This window comes from Myotis myotis, unplaced genomic scaffold (genome assembly GCF_014108235.1).
Source record: "Myotis myotis isolate mMyoMyo1 unplaced genomic scaffold, mMyoMyo1.p scaffold_m19_p_1, whole genome shotgun sequence".
In the NCBI taxonomy this organism is placed as follows: Eukaryota; Metazoa; Chordata; class Mammalia; order Chiroptera; family Vespertilionidae; genus Myotis; species Myotis myotis.
The window spans coordinates 220774097-220781756 of NW_023416313.1; positions in this window are offsets into that span (position 1 = coordinate 220774097).

Below are 7660 nucleotides of genomic sequence, written 5' to 3' on the forward strand. Positions count from 1 at the left end.
TTTGTGTCCCCCAAATTTATATGTTGAAGCTCCCCCCTCACCCCCTACCCACCCAGTGTGATGAGATTTGGAGTTGAGGCTGTTAGCAGTAATTAGGGTTACATGAGGTCATGAGGGTGGAGCTCTCATGATGAGATTAGTGTCTTTGTAAGAAGAGACTCCAGAGAGCTTGCTCTCTCCCACCCACACTCTTGAGTGCACAAAGATAAGGTCATAGGAGTGCACAGTGAGGTGGTGGCCGCCTACAAGCCAAGTGAAGAGAACTTAGAATAAAACCTACCGTACCAGCACCTTAACCTTGGATTTCAGGCTCTATAATTGTGGGAAAATAAATTTCTGTTGTTCAAGGCCCAAAATCTATAGTATTTTGTTATGGCAGCCAAACAAAGGGCTAGCTACCAAAAGAATCTTTGTCAACCTAGTCATTCTCTCAACCATGGCTGATGAATCAAACAGAAAACTTGTTAAAGACGTTTTCCCTGTGTTGTCTGACACACATGGTGTTGTGTGTGTCCTCTGAGCCCAGCAGTTCTATGGTCTTGCTCAGCTCATTCCATCATTCCAAGTTCTCTCCTGTTTCAAGGACTCTCATGGATCTGGCTCTTTGGTGGTTTGTGATTTCAGCTTGTGATCTCATCCTTGTGGGTTTCCCCATCTGGATGAGTCTGATTAGTAATGGTGATAAAAATGTCCTTCAGAGCATTTCCTGGCTACTTCTGTGGGAGCCTAGGGCCTTCAGTGGTCCTAGAAAGGGAGTGTAGACCTGGATCCCACACATGCGTGTTCCCAGGCAGGCCATGCTTCTTCATTGCTGTCCAGCAGGTGTAGTGTTCCTTGTCCTGTTTTTGTTGATGGTTGCAGCTCTTGAAAATCCCAGTTTTATGCAAGGGGTCCATTCCAGCTGCCCAGCCTCACATGGACTGATGCCAGACTCTGGTTCCTAGTTTCATTTGTGGATCTGAAACCCATGAGCTGTGGAGTCAGCTCTCATCTCTCTGGCTTCCATTTCTCCTTCTTTCAGGGATTCCCTTTCTTTTGAGTTTAGACACATTCATACTTGCATAATATATATAACTATATACCATATAAGTATATACTATATAACTATATACTATATAACTATATCAACTAGTTACACATATAACTATAGTTGCATAGTTATATAGCTCTTTATATGCTACACAACTAAACTATATTGTTATGTACACACATATGTTATATATATATGTATATATATAGTTATATATATAGTTATATATGTGTGTGTATAGCAAGATAAGATAACAAGTGTTTGGTATTTTTCATCTTATCCATGACTTCTAGGACTTAGCATTGGGAAAGAAATGTCTCTCTGATAAGTTGGCAAGTTTCATCTTGTATCTGAACCATGTAATCATGTAACTTGTTGCATTTCCCTTTTTGCCACAACTGCCAGGAAGCTCAGTGTTAAATTTAGTGTTCCATCACAGCATCCCTATTAGTTTGAGGTTTTATAAAAGCGTTTCTCCTTCTGTACCATTTTTGATTTTCTACTTGGACAGTCGGATCATACATATGATCTTACTGCAAGCCCCCCACAATGCTTTTTAGAAGATGGTAGGGTCGAGAATTAAGTAAAGAGATGCCTCCCTCCATCCCATGAAGTCATCCCAGGACTCTGCCCATGTTGCTCTGCTCCCCTCCAGACTCCCGCTGTGTCTGCCCCTCCTTGTCCATGGTCAGCCATGGCCTTGGGATGCCTCAGGTGTGTGAAATGATGCTGATGTCACCACATTGCACTGTTTAAAAAGGCTGTGCATTGTTCTCTGTCTTCTTATGGACTTGGGAACTTCAGTGCAGTGAAAAGAATGTGGAAATTTAGAATTGCACACACTTGAGACTGAGCAGGATCTCAGCTCTGCCTCTTAGCAGCTAAGTGCCTGACTTCTGTACTTTCTCAGTCTCAGTCTCCTCATCTGCAATCCCGGAGACGCTCTGTACGTCGCAGAGCTGTTTCGAGGATCAGACAGGGAGATGTGGACCTGGCACCTGGAACATGGAGGCTGCCCAACAAAACGGCATTGCTTTTCTCTCCTTTTCCACTGAGCTCCCAAGTTCCTAACTAGTCCCTCTTCCCCCCACTCCCACAAGCCTCTTTGCTCCCTGCCTCCCACCCCACACCCCACGCCCTACACTACACAGAGGACTCAGCAGCCTGTCACTTGCCTTGCCACCTTGGGGCTGGACTCAGCCCAGGCCCCCTCCATCCCGCCCCCCCACCATGTGTGCGCCTGGGGGAGTCTCGCCTGGCACAGTCACAGAGACACCCACTTGGCACAGCCCTGAGCGCCTGGCAGCTGGGCAGGGGGTGGCTGACATGTGGGGAGGGGGCCAGCTCCGGAGGTGGGGTGCTGATCCGGCCTGGTCTGCCCCTCGCTCGAGGGAGGGGTTGGAAGGCTTGGCAGATGGGAGTGACTCACGTCGCATGGTCTCCCTCTGTTTTCTAACCTCCCTCTCCTGCTCCCTCCTGTCTCTCCCTCCACTTTCGCTGTCTGTCTGTCCGAGTCTCCCTGGCCTCTCTCTCTCAGGTCACTTTCTCTGTGTCTCTCTTCCTGCCTCTGTGCCTTCCTCTCCTTGCCACCCCCCCCCCCCCACCTGTGCTGTACACCCTGAGCTGCTGTGAGCACCTCTCTGGGCGATAATACTGTTTCTTCCTGCCCAGCACCCACCCTGGGCCATTCTGAGGACTCGGGGGAGCCGTGACCCCGTCCAGATGCCTGCTGCCTGGGGAGAAAGGCCCACAGGCTCCCGAAGACCTTTCAGTCTGGCAGCTCCCACACTTCCATAGAGGACGGCCCGTCAGCTTCTTAAATATGTTCCCGGTCACAGGCTCAGAGAGTCTGAGCCAGCAGGTCTGAGGCAGGGCCTGGAACATGCCTTCCATACACAAACTCCGAGAGAGCTGATGCAGGGGTTTCCTGGGCCATGATGCAGGGGTTTCCTGGGCCATGACACAGGGGTTTCCTGGGCCACAATGCAGGGGTTTCCTGGGCCACGTGTAGGGGTTTCCTGGGCCACGGGCAGGATGCCTCGGGTGTGTGAAATGATGCCGGTGTCAAGCCCACCTGTCTCCAGCGTGTCCACGCCAGCCCCAGCCTCTGGCTCCACGTCCACCCTCTCTCTGGACAGTCCTGTCCCTTCTCAGTCTGTTCCTTTCTCCGCAAGCGGGTGGACCGGCCCCTCACAGCGTGCCTGGGGGTCACTGAGGTGGCGCCCGAGGAAAGATTCCCGAGAGCTTGCAGTCCTGGACACGTGTTTGAAAGGGACAGACGCATCACATCCAGAGCCAAGTGAGCAATGGGAGCCCCCGTCCGCCTCACCTTCCCCAGCGCGTCCCTCAGACTGCAAGCCCTTCCCGACATCCTGCCTTTCCTCGTGTGCCCCCTCCCATCCTAACCCCGGGGACCTATTGTTCAAGGTCCCCTCCTGCCCCAGCTCAGATGTTCCCAAGAAGCGAGGATACACCTGCCATGTTCCTCCTCTTTTCTTCGGATCCTGAGCTGCTGGTCCTTCCCTGGCTGCCCAGCAGTCCTCACCTTCCCTCCCTCTCAGCCGGCGGGCGTTAGAGTTCCAGGTGCCTTTCATATTCTCCTCCCCCCTCGCAGAAGCAGAGCGCTTTATGTATCTATTTATTTAGTCAGAGGTGCCCAAGCATTTAGCAGTTACCGATGATCAACAGAATGTGTTGCAAACAAGTAATAAATTCCAGCAGCAATTTGCCTATGAATTGTGTGACCTTTCCGTGATGTATTTGATTTCCCCCCCGAAGTAGAACTTCTTTGTCATCCGAGTTTGATTCATATTTTAATTTTTTTAAAAGCAAATGGTCTGCATAACACGTTGCAACATGGAGCTGATTGTAAATGCTCTTTGGGCTGCAGTCAATATGTTTAATTTATGCCGTCGGAGATGCACAGGGGGCCCCTGGCCCACTTCGCTAACAGCTGCAAATCCACACGTCTCTGCCCCTGACGTGTTAATACTCCGTCGTTTTCTTAATGTTAGATGGATTTTTTTAAAAAAATAAAAAGTTAGAATAACGTTTGCCAGTGCCTTTTAATGATGCACTTTTAACCACAGATAAAGCAGGCAGCGTGGCTCCAGATCCGTGAGGTCCCGGGGGGTGCTGCAGCTCAGCTTCCATCCATGGAAAAGGGGCTGCCCTCTGCGCCCCCCCCCCACCCCACAGAGCATTCCTTGTGTTAATTACCTCAGGAAGGGAGAGTGGCTCAGAAGCAATCATCTTTGTTTGTTAACACCCCCTCCCCGCTGCTCCCCTGCCCATAAATAAAACATCACTGAGATTACAATGTCATGTTCGGGGGACTCGGGCCCCTTCGAGGCTCCAGGAGAAAGCACACGAGGTCCCCTGGCAGCGGGTCCTATGGTGACCCGGGTCGCCGGTCAGGATGGCTTCTCATTCGCAGTCCCCTCACGCCCGCCAGGCCTGGCTGCGGTCCCCCGTGTCCTCAGGCTGGCAAGGCCAGCAGGAAGCCCACGGTTTCTCCTCTAACTGAAAAGAGTTGGGCTTGTCAGGCTGCGAGGTGTTTTCTGCTGCTTGGAAGGGGCCTGAGTGGACGAATGGGGTGCAGAGCTGTGGTCAGGGATGTAGCCAGCATGAGCAGCCACCCTCCGGCAGTCATGCATTTATTGATTCGTGCCAGGGCTTGGTTACACACACAACACACACACACACACACACACACACACACACACACACACACAAAAGAAAAAGATGGCTGATAAGAAATAGACTTAATAAGTTAGAACAATATAAAAAATAAGATTAGGACAAATGTCGATTTGATTAGAAGGATGAAAGCACTCAAGGCACAGGTTCTAATGTTTGCTAGTGTGACTCTGAGCTTCCTGGCTGCCGAAGAGAAAAGGGACACAGTGCGCGTCATCACCAGGGTGGAGAGAACCACAGCATCGAGGAAGCAGAGTGTTTCCTCCATGACTCTGGAGGCAGCTTCTGTTATGGATGGTCCTGGGGAGTCGTTTCTCAGTGTGTGGTCCACTGTGGGAGGCAAGGGCCAAACTGATTGAAAACGCACATTCTGGTCCAGTTCTTAGTGGTGAGTGATGCACAATCTTACTTAGTTTTGTTGTTTTGTATGACTGATGCCTACTTACTACTTAATACTCATGTGTACGTACTACGTACCACTACTGAAACTTCCTACTTAACACTGATGTCTACTTACTACGTACTACGTACTACTACTGAAACTCTGTCAGGCAGGGCACATGCCCGGGTTGCGGCTCCATCTCTGGTAGGGGGTATGCAGGAGGCAGCTGCTACGATGTTTCCTTCTCGCATTGGTTTCTCTCTCTCTCCCCATCCCTTTCCCTCTGTTTAAAAATCAATTTTTAAAAATCTAAAAAAAAAATGCAATCGTTTTAAAGATATAAACAACCTAATATATCCTAAATATTTTTTAAAAAAATACTCATTAAGTTACTCCAAGTTACCAAACATACTTCTCATAAATTAAATTTAGTGCGTTACTGGAGTTTACTAAGGACTTTATTTTATCATCCCATCAGGAAGTCTGCCTTCCTGACCATATTGCGACATTCCTGTAGACCCGAGGGGTAGGTGAAGAGTTGAGGTCTCCTCACTGTTGGGTAAGGACACTTTGTGATTAGCGAATTAGGAATGTGGTTCACAATGGTTTCTAGTCTCATATTGGTACATGCATTGGTAGAATAGCTTTAGGTTTGAATTTTGTTAATCTTTTTTTTTTTTAGTAATTGCTATGGCAAATGGGATAGGTAAGGTAATGAACTGCAGGATCATTTGCTCCACCTAAGTGGGCTGGAGACAAAGGGTTGAGAATCTATACTAATAAAAGGGTAATGTGCTAATTAGACCGGGAGACCTTGGTGGCAGGGCTGAGGCAGAGGCGGTTAGGGGTGATCAGGCCAGGAGGGGAGGGCAGTTGGGGGTGATCAGGCTGGCAGGGGAGGCAATTGGGGACGAGCAGGTCAGCAGGCAGAGTGGTTAGGGGCAATCAGGCAGGCAGGCAGGCAGGTGAGCAGTTATGAGCTAGTGATCCCAGATTGTGAGAGGGATGTTCAACTGCCAGTTTAGGCCCGATCCCACAGGTAGGGGTCCCAGAATGGAGAGGGTGCAGGCCCAGCTGAGGTACAACCCCCTCCCCCAGTGCATGAATTTCATAAGAGGGACTGAGATAAGCTTTAACAGCATACCCACAGCAATGCCATTCATGAAGCAATGTGATGATCCTAAATGCCTAGGTACCTAATAACGAACTAAACTGTATGTGGCAAAACTGATAAAACTAAAAAGAGAAACAGATAAATTCTCAATTACAGTTGGAGTTTACAGTATTCCTCTCTTGACACCTGCTAGAGCGAATAGACAGAAAGTGACAACACTATCAAATCACATGACCTCATTGACATTGAGGGAACGTTCCAACCACCACAGCAAAATGCACATTGTTTTCAAGAGCAAAAGGGACAGTCACCAGCACAGACCACATTCTGGGCCATAAAAACAAGTCTTAATAAATGTCAGTGCTTAGAAATTATAAAAATATGTTCTCTGACCACAGTGGAACTAAGCTGGAAGTCAATAACAAGAAGATCCGGGACTTCCCAAAACAATCCCAAAGTAAACATCACACTTTTTAGTGATTCATGCATCAAGGATGAAACCACAGGGACATTTAAAAAATATTTTGAAGTGAATGAAAATGTAAACAAAATCTCAAAAATCTGTAGGACACAACTAAACAGTACTTAAAGAGAAATCCCTAGCCCTAAATGCTTACGTAGGGAAGAAGCCCTCATGTCCGTGATATAAAATCTTCCACTTAAAAAAAAAATTAGAAAAAATAGAGCAAATTAAACCTAAAATAATAACAAAAGGATTAACAAAGATGGAGCAGGAAGCATTAAAATAGAAAAAAAAAATAGAGAAAATTAATAAAACCAAAACCCAGTGTTTTGAAAGATTAATAAAATTGGCAAGTCTCTGGCTGGACTGACGAGGAAAAACAGAGCGGAAACTCAAATTACTGGTGTCAAGAATGAAAGAGAGGACATCACTACTCAGCCGACCAATATTTAAATAATGGTAAGACAAGACTATTCACACCTTTATGCCAGTAAGTGCCATAACTTAAATAAAATGGACACTTTCCTTGAAATAAACTGCCAAAGCTCACTCAAGAAAAAAAGACAGCCCAAATAGCTCTGTATCTATTCAAGAAATTAAATTTAACAGTTAAAAACCTTCCCACAAAAATCAAACAAATGAAAAACTTCCCAGGCTTCACTGGGGAATTCTATCAACCATTTAAGAAAGAAATATACTATTCGTGCACCAACTCTTTCTCCAAATAGGAGGAAGGAATAACTGAACTTGTTTTATGAGGCTAGCATGATCCTGACATCTGAACCACACAAAATAGAGTCTCTTTTCTGTGGTAGGGTTGGGTTCATTTTCTTTTCTTTTCTTTTTTTTTTTTTTTTTTGCATTTGGACATCCAATTGTTATTACAAGAAAAGAAGACTAAAGATTAATATTCCTGTCAGACATCTTGGACATAAGTCCTTAACAAAATGTTAGCCAATTAATTCAGTCATA